Source organism: Salvia hispanica, chromosome 2 (assembly GCF_029641045.1).
Source record: "Salvia hispanica isolate PSC_SH4W2 chromosome 2, Shi_PSC_v1, whole genome shotgun sequence".
Classification (NCBI taxonomy): domain Eukaryota; kingdom Viridiplantae; phylum Streptophyta; class Magnoliopsida; order Lamiales; family Lamiaceae; genus Salvia; species Salvia hispanica.
In genome coordinates, this window is record NC_142693.1 from 50486194 (window position 1) to 50503419 (window position 17226).

The following is a 17226-nucleotide window of genomic DNA, read 5'->3' on the forward strand; positions in this document are numbered from 1 at the left end:
GATTTGAAGGAAATTTGGGCTTCTCCCAGAATACACTCAAAAGGATTGGGCTCGGATGTATTACTAAAATAAACAAAGATAGGCCCTAAATTTTATTCTTTGACCACTCATTTATATTTGAGAAAAAAATATAATTTCTAATTTCTCCTCAAGAATCGTGTATCATTCCTCGATAAAAGTAAACAAAGGTGCAAAAATTTCCCGGTGCTCAAACGACATCCCTTTAAGAACAAAAAGAAAGGTGGAAAAAGTCGGGGTGTTACAATCTACCCATCTTAACAAAAATTTCATCCCGAAATTTGGTTACGTCCTTCGAATAGCATTATTCTCCATCATCTTGTCTTTCCATTTCCAAGCAGCTTCCTCGTATTGATAAAACTAATAACTATAGTTAAAGGTTGTATCTTCATAATATTTTTGTAATGTCACAAATGTCATTCTCGTAGAATATTTTAATCATCCCCGTGCATGCTCTAAAGGTTCCCTCTGTCGTGTCGCCACTTTTAGCAAATTACGCAAGATTAGCCTATACAAATTTAAATCGCGAGTACGATCTCTCGTCGTTGCATGGTTACATCACTTGGCATCTCCTCTTGTTTCACACTCTTTCTCGTCTGAAATTTTTTTTCATTTTGAACTTCTTTTCTTCTTGAACTCCTTATCACACGCAACATCGTTTTGTATTCTCCTTGTTTTTAAGGTTCAGGGAAAATGATAGGAAATTGTAACTACCCATCTTAACTCGAGCTCAACTACAGATTTTAGTTAATCTTATCACTCAGGAAAGTGGGGTTGCAGCTGAAACTTCTTAACAAAATTCGAGCATGTTCATCCTAGCCTATCTCTTAGTTACTCTATGTTCGCACGCAAAGCTCATTGTCTCATACTTCACTTCCATCAACAATTTCATAATCTACCTCATACCTCAACATCTACAAACCATTACATAAAAACGTCATTCATATCTCACATAATTAAACATGCATAAACACATAACACCTCGCATCCTATGTCGCAGCACCTTCGCGTTTCTCGTCCACTTCCACAATCCAAGCTCTTCGAAAGAAACAAAAGTTACTCGTTTTCTCTTGAAACTCAAAATATATTTGAAACTCACACATTTTCTCCAAACTCAAAAGCCTTTACTTTCAAACTTTAAAAGGTTTTGACTCGAAACAAACATCATCATAAAACTCTCAACTTATCTTAAAAAAAATTGAACTGTCTCTCTCACTTTCAAACTCAAAATTCAAACTCAACCCAAACTCAAACTCAAACTCATCATTCCTCTTCAAAACTCGCTCTTTTCTTAAACATAGCAAATACTCTTCTCAGTTTGAAATCAGTCCCTCACGGAAAGATTTTACTTCCTCATTCTTACAAAAATTTTCTCTTCTTTCTTTCTCAAAAATTTTCTACTTCCTTTTCTCATTAAAATAAATTACCTCTTTCTCGGTTGAGCGTGGTGAGCCTTCAATACTAAAACTGTTTAGTCTAGTGAAACGAAACTAGACTAACGCTGAAAAAGACTCTCGGGTCCAGAGCGGAAAGAAAAATTGCTCTGATACCAATTTGTCACGACCGCATTTTCTAAGGATAGAAAACACGGTTGAATCGCGACTAGGGGAGGATTAAAGAAGAGGGGAAGAAAGGGGAAAACAACGAAACTCGAAATAAATGGGAATAGCTCGAAGAAAATCAGAGTGTCTCAACAATCAACAACTTGAAAAGAATATTATCTCAACAATACAAGAACTCAAAAGAAAGATAACTACTCAGCGGATGCATTCGAGAGAAGGAATATGCCACGTGTGAAGACATGACACATTCTGAACACTTATATTTCCTGCACATTTTTAAAACATATGCAGGGCTGAGTACCTGATGTACCCAGTGAACACGTGCCAAAATAATTCAACAAAATATTGTGTCAGCATTTAAAAGTGAACTCGGTGTTTTACAAAAGACCAAGTCACCAAAACATTTCTCGCTCAAAAGTATGGCTGAAGCCCATTTTTCTCTCTCCTCATACCATATCTGAACCTCATATGTGAAACGAGAACGTGGCCACATTCTCGATCACCGCACCGGCCAACTCGAAAGCTAGCGCACGATCCCCTCTGTTTACACTAGCTTGAATAGGGACTCACTCCCTAGACAAACCCGAATTCGATTAAACTCAAAACTTCTAGTAGGGACTCACTCCCCACTAGGGCGATCGGATAGTGGCACATCCTTAAAAACAAAATACGGCATGACACAACATATTTGAATTTTAAGCACATAACTCATACTCGAAAGATATTGCGTAAATTTAAAAGTTAGCCTACACAATAATGTAGGATAGAAAGGCCACCTCGTTCTCTTAATATTCTTAACTTGAAAATCCTCACTCTGCCTTAACTCGCTTGCGAAAATAAACCCTGCAGAAAAATCTTGGTCTCTACTCACGGCTTTCTCCCTACTCCTCTATTTTCTCTCTCTCAGATTTGAATGTGATGAAACGTGAAATCGTGTGGAGAGTATATATATATAAAACGGATTGCTATTGTTGGGGGAAAGATATATCAAAAAGATCCGATTTTTAGTTGGAGATATTTAAGGCGGTGGGATAAGGATGAAGCCGTTTAGAATTGGGAGTGGAAGAAAGATTTGAAGGAAATTTGGGCTTCTCCCAGAATACACTCAAAAGGATTGGGCTCGGATGTATTACTAAAATAAACAAAGATAGGCCCTAAATTTTATTCTTTGACCACTCATTTATATTTGAGAAAAAAATATAATTTCTAATTTCTCCTCAAGAATCGTGTATCATTCCTCGATAAAAGTAAACAAAGGTGCAAAAATTTCCCGGTGCTCAAACGACATCCCTTTAAGAACAAAAAGAAAGGTGGAAAAAGTCGGGGTGTTACAATCTACCCATCTTAACAAAAATTTCATCCCGAAATTTGGTTACGTCCTTCGAATAGCATTATTCTCCATCATCTTGTCTTTCCATTTCCAAGCAGCTTCCTCGTATTGATAAAACTAATAACTATAGTTAAAGGTTGTATCTTCATAATATTTTTGTAATGTCACAAATGTCATTCTCGTAGAATATTTTAATCATCCCCGTGCATGCTCTAAAGGTTCCCTCTGTCGTGTCGCCACTTTTAGCAAATTACGCAAGATTAGCCTATACAAATTTAAATCGCGAGTACGATCTCTCGTCGTTGCATGGTTACATCACTTGGCATCTCCTCTTGTTTCACACTCTTTCTCGTCTGAAATTTTTTTTCATTTTGAACTTCTTTTCTTCTTGAACTCCTTATCACACGCAACATCGTTTTGTATTCTCCTTGTTTTTAAGGTTCAGGGAAAATGATAGGAAATTGTAACTACCCATCTTAACTCGAGCTCAACTACAGATTTTAGTTAATCTTATCACTCAGGAAAGTGGGGTTGCAGCTGAAACTTCTTAACAAAATTCGAGCATGTTCATCCTAGCCTATCTCTTAGTTACTCTATGTTCGCACGCAAAGCTCATTGTCTCATACTTCACTTCCATCAACAATTTCATAATCTACCTCATACCTCAACATCTACAAACCATTACATAAAAACGTCATTCATATCTCACATAATTAAACATGCATAAACACATAACACCTCGCATCCTATGTCGCAGCACCTTCGCGTTTCTCGTCCACTTCCACAATCCAAGCTCTTCGAAAGAAACAAAAGTTACTCGTTTTCTCTTGAAACTCAAAATATATTTGAAACTCACACATTTTCTCCAAACTCAAAAGCCTTTACTTTCAAACTTTAAAAGGTTTTGACTCGAAACAAACATCATCATAAAACTCTCAACTTATCTTAAAAAAAATTGAACTGTCTCTCTCACTTTCAAACTCAAAATTCAAACTCAACCCAAACTCAAACTCAAACTCATCATTCCTCTTCAAAACTCGCTCTTTTCTTAAACATAGCAAATACTCTTCTCAGTTTGAAATCAGTCCCTCACGGAAAGATTTTACTTCCTCATTCTTACAAAAATTTTCTCTTATTTCTTTCTCAAAAATTTTCTACTTCCTTTTCTCATTAAAATAAATTACCTCTTTCTCGGTTGAGCGTGGTGAGCCTTCAATACTAAAACTGTTTAGTCTAGTGAAACGAAACTAGACTAACGCTGAAAAAGACTCTCGGGTCCAGAGCGGAAAGAAAAATTGCTCTGATACCAATTTGTCACGACCGCATTTTCTAAGGATAGAAAACACGGTTGAATCGCGACTAGGGGAGGATTAAAGAAGAGGGGAAGAAAGGGGAAAACAACGAAACTCGAAATAAATGGGAATAGCTCGAATAAAATCAGAGTGTCTCAACAATCAACAACTTGAAAAGAATATTATCTCAACAATACAAGAACTCAAAAGAAAGATAACTACTCAGCGGATGCATTCGAGAGAAGGAATATGCCACGTGTGAAGACATGACACATTCTGAACACTTATATTTCCTGCACATTTTTAAAACATATGCAGGGCTGAGTACCTGATGTACCCAGTGAACACGTGCCAAAATAATTCAACAAAATATTGTGTCAGCATTTAAAAGTGAACTCGGTGTTTTACAAAAGACCAAGTCACCAAAACATTTCTCGCTCAAAAGTATGGCTGAAGCCCATTTTTCTCTCTCCTCATACCATATCTGAACCTCATATGTGAAACGAGAACGTGGCCACATTCTCGATCACCGCACCGGCCAACTCGAAAGCTAGCGCACGATCCCCTCTGTTTACACTAGCTTGAATAGGGACTCACTCCCTAGACAAACCCGAATTCGATTAAACTCAAAACTTCTAGTAGGGACTCACTCCCCACTAGGGCGATCGGATAGTGGCACATCCTTAAAAACAAAATACGGCATGACACAACATATTTGAATTTTAAGCACATAACTCATACTCGAAAGATATTGTGTAAATTTAAAAGTTAGCCTACACAATAATGTAGGATAGAAAGGCCACCTCGTTCTCTTAATATTCTTAACTTGAAAATCCTCACTCTGCCTTAACTCGCTTGCGAAAATAAACCCTGCAGAAAAATCTTGGTCTCTACTCACGGCTTTCTCCCTACTCCTCTATTTTCTCTCTCTCAGATTTGAATGTGATGAAACGTGAAATCGTGTGGAGAGTATATATATATAAAACGGATTGCTATTGTTGGGGGAAAGATATATCAAAAAGATCCGATTTTTAGTTGGAGATATTTAAGGCGGTGGGATAAGGATGAAGCCGTTTAGAATTGGGAGTGGAAGAAAGATTTGAAGGAAATTTGGGCTTCTCCCAGAATACACTCAAAAGGATTGGGCTCGGATGTATTACTAAAATAAACAAAGATAGGCCCTAAATTTTATTCTTTGACCACTCATTTATATTTGAGAAAAAAATATAATTTCTAATTTCTCCTCAAGAATCGTGTATCATTCCTCGATAAAAGTAAACAAAGGTGCAAAAATTTCCCGGTGCTCAAACGACATCCCTTTAAGAACAAAAAGAAAGGTGGAAAAAGTCGGGGTGTTACAATCTACCCATCTTAACAAAAATTTCATCCCGAAATTTGGTTACGTCCTTCGAATAGCATTATTCTCCATCATCTTGTCTTTCCATTTCCAAGCAGCTTCCTCGTATTGATAAAACTAATAACTATAGTTAAAGGTTGTATCTTCATAATATTTTTGTAATGTCACAAATGTCATTCTCGTAGAATATTTTAATCATCCCCGTGCATGCTCTAAAGGTTCCCTCTGTCGTGTCGCCACTTTTAGCAAATTACGCAAGATTAGCCTATACAAATTTAAATCGCGAGTACGATCTCTCGTCGTTGCATGGTTACATCACTTGGCATCTCCTCTTGTCTCACACTCTTTCTCGTCTGAAATTTTTTTTCATTTTGAACTTCTTTTCTTCTTGAACTCCTTATCACACGCAACATCGTTTTGTATTCTCCTTGTTTTTAAGGTTCAGGGAAAATGATAGGAAATTGTAACTACCCATCTTAACTCGAGCTCAACTACAGATTTTAGTTAATCTTATCACTCAGGAAAGTGGGGTTGCAGCTGAAACTTCTTAACAAAATTCGAGCATGTTCATCCTAGCCTATCTCTTAGTTACTCTATGTTCGCACGCAAAGCTCATTGTCTCATACTTCACTTCCATCAACAATTTCATAATCTACCTCATACCTCAACATCTACAAACCATTACATAAAAACGTCATTCATATCTCACATAATTAAACATGCATAAACACATAACACCTCGCATCCTATGTCGCAGCACCTTCGCGTTTCTCGTCCACTTCCACAATCCAAGCTCTTCGAAAGAAACAAAAGTTACTCGTTTTCTCTTGAAACTCAAAATATATTTGAAACTCACACATTTTCTCCAAACTCAAAAGCCTTTACTTTCAAACTTTAAAAGGTTTTGACTCGAAACAAACATCATCATAAAACTCTCAACTTATCTTAAAAAAAATTGAACTATCTCTCTCACTTTCAAACTCAAAATTCAAACTCAACCCAAACTCAAACTCAAACTCATCATTCCTCTTCAAAACTCACTCTTTTCTTAAACATAGCAAATACTCTTCTCAGTTTGAAATCAGTCCCTCACGGAAAGATTTTACTTCCTCATTCTTACAAAAATTTTCTCTTCTTTCTTTCTCAAAAATTTTCTACTTCCTTTTCTCATTAAAATAAATTACCTCTTTCTCGGTTGAGCGTGGTGAGCCTTCAATACTAAAACTGTTTAGTCTAGTGAAACGAAACTAGACTAACGCTGAAAAAGACTCTCGGGTCCAGAGCGGAAAGAAAAATTGCTCTGATACCAATTTGTCACGACCGCATTTTCTAAGGATAGAAAACACGGTTGAATCGCGACTAGGGGAGGATTAAAGAAGAGGGGAAGAAAGGGGAAAACAACGAAACTCGAAATAAATGGGAATAGCTCGAATAAAATCAGAGTGTCTCAACAATCAACAACTTGAAAAGAATATTATCTCAACAATACAAGAACTCAAAAGAAAGATAACTACTCAGCGGATGCATTCGAGAGAAGGAATATGCCACGTGTGAAGACATGACACATTCTGAACACTTATATTTCCTGCACATTTTTAAAACATATGCAGGGCTGAGTACCTGATGTACCCAGTGAACACGTGCCAAAATAATTCAACAAAATATTGTGTCAGCATTTAAAAGTGAACTCGGTGTTTTACAAAAGACCAAGTCACCAAAACATTTCTCGCTCAAAAGTATGGCTGAAGCCCATTTTTCTCTCTCCTCATACCATATCTGAACCTCATATGTGAAACGAGAACGTGGCCACATTCTCGATCACCGCACCGGCCAACTCGAAAGCTAGCGCACGATCCCCTCTGTTTACACTAGCTTGAATAGGGACTCACTCCCTAGACAAACCCGAATTCGATTAAACTCAAAACTTCTAGTAGGGACTCACTCCCCACTAGGGCGATCGGATAGTGGCACATCCTTAAAAACAAAATACGGCATGACACAACATATTTGAATTTTAAGCACATAACTCATACTCGAAAGATATTGCGTAAATTTAAAAGTTAGCCTACACAATAATGTAGGATAGAAAGGCCACCTCGTTCTCTTAATATTCTTAACTTGAAAATCCTCACTCTGCCTTAACTCGCTTGCGAAAATAAACCCTGCAGAAAAATCTTGGTCTCTACTCACGGCTTTCTCCCTACTCCTCTATTTTCTCTCTCTCAGATTTGAATATGATGAAACGTGAAATCGTGTGGAGAGTATATATATATAAAACGGATTGCTATTGTTGGGGGAAAGATATATCAAAAAGATCTAATTTTTAGTTGGAGATATTTAAGGCGGTGGGATAAGGATGAAGCTGTTTAGAATTGGGAGTGGAAGAAAGATTTGAAGGAAATTTGGGCTTCTCCCAGAATACACTCAAAAGGATTGGGCTCGGATGTATTACTAAAATAAACAAAGATAGGCCCTAAATTTTATTCTTTGACCACTCATTTATATTTGAGAAAAAAATATAATTTCTAATTTCTCCTCAAGAATCGTGTATCATTCCTCGATAAAAGTAAACAAAGGTGCAAAAATTTCCCGGTGCTCAAACGACATCCCTTTAAGAACAAAAAGAAAGGTGGAAAAAGTCGGGGTGTTACAATCTACCCATCTTAACAAAAATTTCATCCCGAAATTTGGTTACGTCCTTCGAATAGCATTATTCCCCATCATCTTGTCTTTCCATTTCCAAGCAGCTTCCTCGTATTGATAAAACTAATAACTATAGTTAAAGGTTGTATCTTCATAATATTTTTGTAATGTCACAAATGTCATTCTCGTAGAATATTTTAATCATCCCCGTGCATGCTCTAAAGGTTCCCTCTGTCGTGTCGCCACTTTTAGCAAATTACGCAAGATTAGCCTATACAAATTTAAATCGCGAGTACGATCTCTCGTCGTTGCATGGTTACATCACTTGGCATCTCCTCTTGTCTCACACTCTTTCTCGTCTGAAACTTTTTTTCATTTTGAACTTCTTTTCTTCTTGAACTCCTTATCACACGCAACATCGTTTTGTATTCTCCTTGTTTTTAAGGTTCAGGGAAAATGATAGGAAATTGTAACTACCCATCTTAACTCGAGCTCAACTACAGATTTTAGTTAATCTTATCACTCAGGAAAGTGGGGTTGCAGCTGAAACTTCTTAACAAAATTCGAGCATGTTCATCCTAGCCTATCTCTTAGTTACTCTATGTTCGCACGCAAAGCTCATTGTCTCATACTTCACTTCCATCAACAATTTCATAATCTACCTCATACCTCAACATCTACAAACCATTACATAAAAACGTCATTCATATCTCACATAATTAAACATGCATAAACACATAACACCTCGCATCCTATGTCGCAGCACCTTCGCGTTTCTCGTCCACTTCCACAATCCAAGCTCTTCGAAAGAAACAAAAGTTACTCGTTTTCTCTTGAAACTCAAAATATATTTGAAACTCACACATTTTCTCCAAACTCAAAAGCCTTTACTTTCAAACTTTAAAAGGTTTTGACTCGAAACAAACATCATCATAAAACTCTCAACTTATCTTAAAAAAAATTGAACTGTCTCTCTCACTTTCAAACTCAAAATTCAAACTCAACCCAAACTCAAACTCAAACTCATCATTCCTCTTCAAAACTCGCTCTTTTCTTAAACATAGCAAATACTCTTCTCAGTTTGAAATCAGTCCCTCACGGAAAGATTTTACTTCCTCATTCTTACAAAAATTTTCTCTTCTTTCTTTCTCAAAAATTTTCTACTTCCTTTTCTCATTAAAATAAATTACCTCTTTCTCACTAGACTAAAACTGTTTAGTCTAGTGAAACGAAACTAGACTAACGCTGAAAAAGACTCTCGGGTCTAGAGCGGAAAGAAAAATTGCTCTGATGCCAATTTGTCACGACCGCATTTTCTAAGGATAGAAAACACGGTTGAATCGCGACTAGGGGAGGATTAAAGAAGAGGGGAAGAAAGGGGAAAACAATGAAACTCGAAATAAATGGGAATAGCTCGAATAAAATCAGAGTGTCTCAACAATCAACAACTTGAAAAGAATATTATCTCAACAATACAAGAACTCAAAAGAAAGATAACTACTCAGCGGATGCATTCGAGAGAAGGAATATGCCACGTGTGAAGACATGACACATTCTGAACACTTATATTTCCTGCACATTTTTAAAACATATGCAGGGCTGAGTACCTGATGTACCCAGTGAACACGTGCCAAAATAATTCAACAAAATATTGTGTCAGCATTTAAAAGTGAACTCGGTGTTTTACAAAAGACCAAGTCACCAAAACATTTCTCGCTCAAAAGTATGGCTGAAGCCCATTTTTCTCTCTCCTCATACCATATCTGAACCTCATATGTGAAACGAGAACGTGGCCACATTCTCGATCACCGCACCGGCCAACTCGAAAGCTAGCGCACGATCCCCTCTGTTTATACTAGCTTGAATAGGGACTCACTCCCTAGACAAACCCGAATTCGATTAAACTCAAAACTTCTAGTAGGGACTCACTCCCCACTAGGGCGATCGGATAGTGGCACATCCTTAAAAACAAAATACGGCATGACACAACATATTTGAATTTTAAGCACATAACTCATACTCGAAAGATATTGCGTAAATTTAAAAGTTAGCCTACACAATAATGTAGGATAGAAAGGCCACCTCGTTCTCTTAATATTCTTAACTTGAAAATCCTCACTCTGCCTTAACTCGCTTGCGAAAATAAACCCTGCAGAAAAATCTTGGTCTCTACTCACGGCTTTCTCCCTACTCCTCTATTTTCTCTCTCTCAGATTTGAATGTGATGAAACGTGAAATCGTGTGGAGAGTATATATATATAAAACGGATTGCTATTGTTGGGGGAAAGATATATCAAAAAGATCTAATTTTTAGTTGGAGATATTTAAGGCGGTGGGATAAGGATGAAGCTGTTTAGAATTGGGAGTGGAAGAAAGATTTGAAGGAAATTTGGGCTTCTCCCAGAATACACTCAAAAGGATTGGGCTCGGATGTATTACTAAAATAAACAAAGATAGGCCCTAAATTTTATTCTTTGACCACTCATTTATATTTGAGAAAAAAATATAATTTCTAATTTCTCCTCAAGAATCGTGTATCATTCCTCGATAAAAGAAAACAAAGGTGCAAAAATTTCCCGGTGCTCAAACGACATCCCTTTAAGAACAAAAAGAAAGGTGGAAAAGGTCGGGGTGTTACAATCTACCCATCTTAACAAAAATTTCATCCTGAAATTTGGTTACGTCCTTCGAATAGCATTATTCTCATCATCTTGTCTTTCCATTTCCAAGCAGCTTCCTCGTATTGATAAAACTAATAACTATAGTTGAAGGTTGTATCTTCATAATATTTTTGTAATGTCACAAATGTCATTCTCGTAGAATATTTTAATCATCCCCGTGCATGCTCTAAAGGTTCCCTCTGTCGTGTCGCCACTTTTAGCAAATTACGCAAGATTAGCCTATACAAATTTAAATCGCGAGTACGATCTCTCGTCGTTGCATGGTTACATCACTTGGCATCTCCTCTTGTCTCACTCTTTCTCGTCTGAAATTTTTTTTCATTTTGAACTTCTTTTCTTCTTGAACTCCTTATCACACGCAACATCGTTTTGTATTCTCCTTGTTTTTAAGGTTCAGGGAAAATGATAGGAAATTGTAACTACCCATCTTAACTCGAGCTCAACTACAGATTTTAGTTAATCTTATCACTCAGGAAAGTGGGGTTGCAGCTGAAACTTCTTAACAAAATTCGAGCATGTTCATCCTAGTAGTTACTCTATGTTCGCACGCAAAGCTCATTGTCTCATACTTCACTTCCATCAACAATTTCATAATCTACCTCATACCTCAACATCTACAAACCATTACATAAAAACGTCATTCATATCTCACATAATTAAACATGCATAAACACATAACACCTCGCATCCTATGTCGCAGCACCTTCGCGTTTCTCGTCCACTTCCACAATCCAAGCTCTTCGAAAGAAACAAAAGGTACTCGTTTTCTCTTGAAACTCAAAATATATTTGAAACTCACACATTTTCTCCAAACTCAAAAGCCTTTACTTTCAAACTTTAAAAGGTTTTGACTCGAAACAAACATCATCATAAAACTCTCAACTTATCTTAAAAAAAATTGAACTGTCTCTCTCACTTTCAAACTCAAAATTCAAACTCAACCCAAACTCAAACTCAAACTCATCATTCCTCTTCAAAACTCGCTCTTTTCTTAAACATAGCAAATACTCTTCTCAGTTTGAAATCAGTCCCTCACGGAAAGATGTTACTTCCTCATTCTTACAAAAATTTTCTCTTCTTTCTTTCTCAAAAATTTTCTACTTCCTTTTCTCATTAAAATAAATTACCTCTTTCTCGGTTGAGCGTGGTGAGCCTTCAATACTAAAACTGTTTAGTCTAGTGAAACGAAACTAGACTAACGCTGAAAAAGACTCTCGGGTCCAGAGCGGAAAGAAAAATTGCTCTGATACCAATTTGTCACGACCGCATTTTCTAAGGATAGAAAACACGGTTGAATCGCGACTAGGGGAGGATTAAAGAAGAGGGGAAGAAAGGGGAAAACAACGAAACTCGACCATAGCTCGAAATAAATGGGAATAGCTCGAATAAAATCAGAGTGTCTCAACAATCAACAACTTGAAAAGAATATTATCTCAACAGTACAAGAACTCAAAAGAAAGATAACTACTCAGCGGAAGCATTCGAGAGAAGGAATATGCTGTTGGTGCACGCAGCGGAAGAGCATGTAAATAAATCACATAATAATCAGATCTATTTAGCAGATTATTTAGACAAAATCTATTCGCGTAATTATCACATGTATCATGCTCATAACTTGAATTAATCATGCTTTAAGAATATTGAAAACCTAAAACATGCTTTTCTACGGAGTAGAATAATACCTAATTAATTCTCCAAAGAATTGAAGATGGCTAGCGACTTCTCCACGTGTAGCTTTAAGTACTAGACCACAAATCTTCTCTCTGGTTCCCGAACTGTACTCTAATATCAGTGTGGGCTGATCTTACTAGAATACTAGGACTTAAATAAAGAAGACAGAAGAAATCCTTTTTGGAATAGGACTCAAATTCGAAATCTCCTACAGCTGGGAGAGATCGAAATTTTCGAAAATTGCAATATGAGATATTGTGTATTTTCTGTCTCCTTTATTCTCCTATTTATATTAAGTTCCTTTTGGGCCCAGACAGGGATCTATGGAAGGCTTTGGATATGGGCTCATCCAATTTACTTTTTACTAATTAAATTGAACCCACAATTTAATATAAGTTATAATTGGAATATTACGAGCAGCCACTACAGAAGTAATATTGAACTCTCCCCATCCAAATCCGAAATTATAAGTAATCCGGGTTTCCGTTTATCTTTCATTTCCCGTGCTTAAGATTAATATGTCCATTAATTAATTAATGTCTGCTATTGACTTAATTAATTAACTTCTTATTAATTCCAAGAGTGGACTTAGCATGAAACACTCATTTATTATTCATAGAGTAATCATACTCCAACTAGCTAGGTTCCGAATAATAAAACTTAGTTTCGCGCTCCTCTTGAGGACATTATCAAACGAGACTCACCTCGTGCACGATTCAATATAATAGCAATCCTAGCACCGCTAGATATCGATCACCACTGCCCAATATATCAGGATAATTGGGCTACGAAAAACCCGCACCATTTGATAAGTCAAAGCAATGCATAATCAATACCGTATGCTCAATGCTAACCTACATTGATTAAGAAATAAATATTTATCAAGACCTCGCCTTTCAGTAGATAGCCCAAGGCAAGTCTTGCTGTTAGATCCGTTCAGTGCTATACCACACCAATGTCATCTTATTTCAGTAAGGCTTAGAAATATACGGACTGACATTGCAACCTTTCTCGATGGGTAGTCTAATTCCATCTAGGTTGTGAAATTCATATTTTTCTTTGTTTAGAACTGACCGTATTACCTTAAAGTGGACGACGCCCACAACCGGTCTACTAAAACAAAGACTTAGACTTTGTTAAGTTAACTTATACATTTAAACATGCATTAACATCCATTAAATGTAAAACATAACAACATTATGACAAAAATAATCTGTTTTATTCATTGGAAAATAAAATAAGAGTTTTACAGTATTCAATCACTCGAAACGTGATTTCTAGTATACAAACTCTAACAATCTCCCACTTATACTCAAAACACTTTCGAGTATACAAAATGTGCTAACGTCTAAATCTCCCACTTATACTGAAAGCGGATTGAGGTCTTGAATTAGTCGAACTCCCATTCCTTCAACATGGCTTTCATACGGCTTTACCGCTAACGCCTTCGTGAAAGGATCTGCCAGGTTGTTTTCTGACTCAATCTTGACCACTTGTATGTCTCCTCTCTGCACTATATCTCGAATGATATGATACTTCCTCTCTATGTGCTTGCTCGCCTTATGAGCCCGTGGTTCCCTCGAATTTGCCACAGCACCAGAGTTATCACAATAAACGGTGATGCGCTTGGGCATATTCGTAACCACACCTAAGTCCAGAAGGAAGTTCTTAAGCCATACAGCCTCCTTTGCAGCCTCCGAAGCGGCTACATACTCGGCTTCCATGGTAGAGTCTGCAATGCATTTCTGCTTTACACTCTTCCAAACTATAGCTCCACCTCCTAAGGTAAACACATATCCGGAAGTTGATTTTCTCGAATCCAGATCAGCCTGAAAGTCTGAATCTGTATATCCTAAAGGACAGAGCTCGGCTGCATTGTAAACTAGAACATAGTCCTTAGTCCGATTAAGGTACTTGAGTATGTTCTTTACGGCAGTCCAATGTCCTTGGCCGGGATTTGATTGATATCTTGCTACCATGCCAACAGCAAAGCAGATATCGGGTCTAGTACAAAGCATAGCATACATGAGACTACCAACTGCCGAGGCATATGGTATTCTTCTCATCTCTGCTATCTCAGATGCTGTCTTAGGACACATCTCTTGAGACAACTGGATGCCATGTCTAAAAGGTAGGAAACCTTTCTTGGCATCTTGCATGCTAAAGCGTCTAAGTACCGTTTCGATGTAAGATTCTTGGGATAAGCACAACATTTTCTTACCTCGGTTCCTAAGAACCTTGATACCGAGAATGTGTCCCGCATCACCCATATCTTTCATCTCGAACTGGCTGGACAACCAAGTTCGCACTGATGACAACATCTTTTTATTGTTTCCAATTAGAAGAATGTCATCTACATACAAAACTAAGAACACAACATTTCCTTTTTCAACCTTCTTATACACGCAGCTTTCATTAGGGCATTTTTCGAATCCAAACTTTTGAACAGTTTGATCGAAACACTGGTTCCATGATCTAGATGCTTGCTTGAGACCATAAATGGCCTTCTTAAGCTTCCAAACCATGTGTTCCTTGCCCTTCACTACATAGCCTTCGGGTTGTTCCATGTAGATGGTCTCCTCAAGACTCCCGTTTAGAAACGCAGTCTTAACGTCCATCTGCCATACTTCCCAATCCATGTAAGCTGCTATAGACAAAAGTATACGGATCGATTTGAGCATGGCCACTGGGGAGAAGGTCTCATCGTAATCGATACCTTCCTTTTGGGTATACCCCTTAGCCACTAGTCTTGCCTTGAAGACTTTAACTCGTCCATCGGGTCCACGTTTACGTTTGTATATCCACTTGCTCCCAATGGCAGTACAGCCTTCGGGTAGGACAGACAAATCGTAGACGTCTTTGTCTAACATAGATTGTAGTTCCGAATCCATTGCTTTCACCCATTCGCAATGATCGACATCAGCCTGCGCCTCTGCAAAATTCCAGGGATCCAGTACATTGCTGTCCGAGGAGTGATCCATACACTCACCCAAACCAATGTATCTATCGGGCTCATGAGAGACCCTCCCACTGCGGCGCGGCACTACAATATCTGGAGTATTAGTTGAAGTTTCTGGAATTGTTGTTACACTTGGTAATTGTTCTTGGTTAATGGAAGTTGAAACTTGAGTTAGCTCTTCTAGAGCAATCTCACTGCTGGACTTATGATTCATTACATAGTCTTCCTCTAAGAATGTGGCATGAGTGCTCACAATCACTTTCTGATCTCTGAGACTATAGAATTCATAAGCTTTCGTTCCTCTAGGGTATCCTATAAACACGCAAACCTCAGTCCTAGATTCCAGCTTAGTTGGATCCTTTTCCAATACATGAGCCGGACACCCCCATACTCTGAGATGTTCTAGATTGGGCTTACGCCCATTCCACAACTCATATGGGGTAGTAGGAACAGATTTAGAAGGTAAGACGTCTAAGAGATAGTTTGCAGAAAGCAAAGCATGACCCCAAAACGAAACAGGTAACCGTGCATAACTCATCATCGATCTGACCATATTTAATAAGGTCCTATTCCTTCTTTCAGCCACGCCATTCTGCTGGGGTGTGCCCGGCGCAGTCGTTTGGGATTCAATCCCAGCTACCGATAAATAGTCCAAAAACTCGGCACTTAGGTATTCGCCTCCGCGATCAGATCGCAGGCATTTGATACTCTTACCATGTTGCGTCTCTACTTTAGCCTTAAACTCCTTGAACTTGTCAAAAGTTTCAGACTTGTAGCGCATCAAATAGATGTATCCGATCTTCGAGTAGTCATCTGTAAAGGTGACGAAATATCGAAAACCGCCCCTTGCCTCGGTTGACATTGGTCCACACACATCAGTATGAATGAGCTCAAGTACTTCTTTGGCCCTATTCCCCTTTGATCTAAAAGATCTCTTAGTCATCTTGCCTTCGAGACAGGACTCACACTTCGAAAACGGTTCCTTCTCAAGACCTTTAATAAGATCTTGATCAACCATCGCATGAATCCTTCTTTCGTTGGCATGACCAAGTCTAAGGTGCCATAAGTACGTTTCATTCATTGAAGTTGAAGGTTCTTTTCTTTTCTTAGAAATTTTCGATGTAGCATTGAGTTCTGATTTACGTTGATTAAATTGTGTAGAAGTGATCGTGTACAGATTGTTTTCCATGATACCGCGACAGATATAAGAACCATCTTTCTTAATAACGCAATTGTCATTAAAAGAAATCGAATATCCATCATAAGACAATTTAGAAACTGAAATTAAATTTCTTCTAAAAGAGGGTATCAACAAAACATTCTTCAAAATCAAAAATCTATCACTAGAAAAACGTAAATAAACGTCTCCCACTGCAACGGCCGCCACTTTCGTAGCGTCGCCCAGCTGGACCTCTATCTCACGATCATGTAGCCGTCTTGTCACCTGCATCAAGTCAGGATCAAAACATATATGATCAGTTGCTCCAGTATCAATAACCCAAGTATGAGTAGATGTCAAAGCCAAACATGACTCGACTACTAGAGCATGGTGCATACCTGTAGCCTTGCCCTTTTTAGGACAATCTGGCTTCCAATGACCTTTCTCTCCACACTTGAAGCATTTTCCAGTTTGCTTCTTGTCACCCCGCTGTTTCTTCTTTCCCTTAGCATTGTTGACTGCTACTTGGTTCGGTGCCTTTTTCTTTCCTCTTC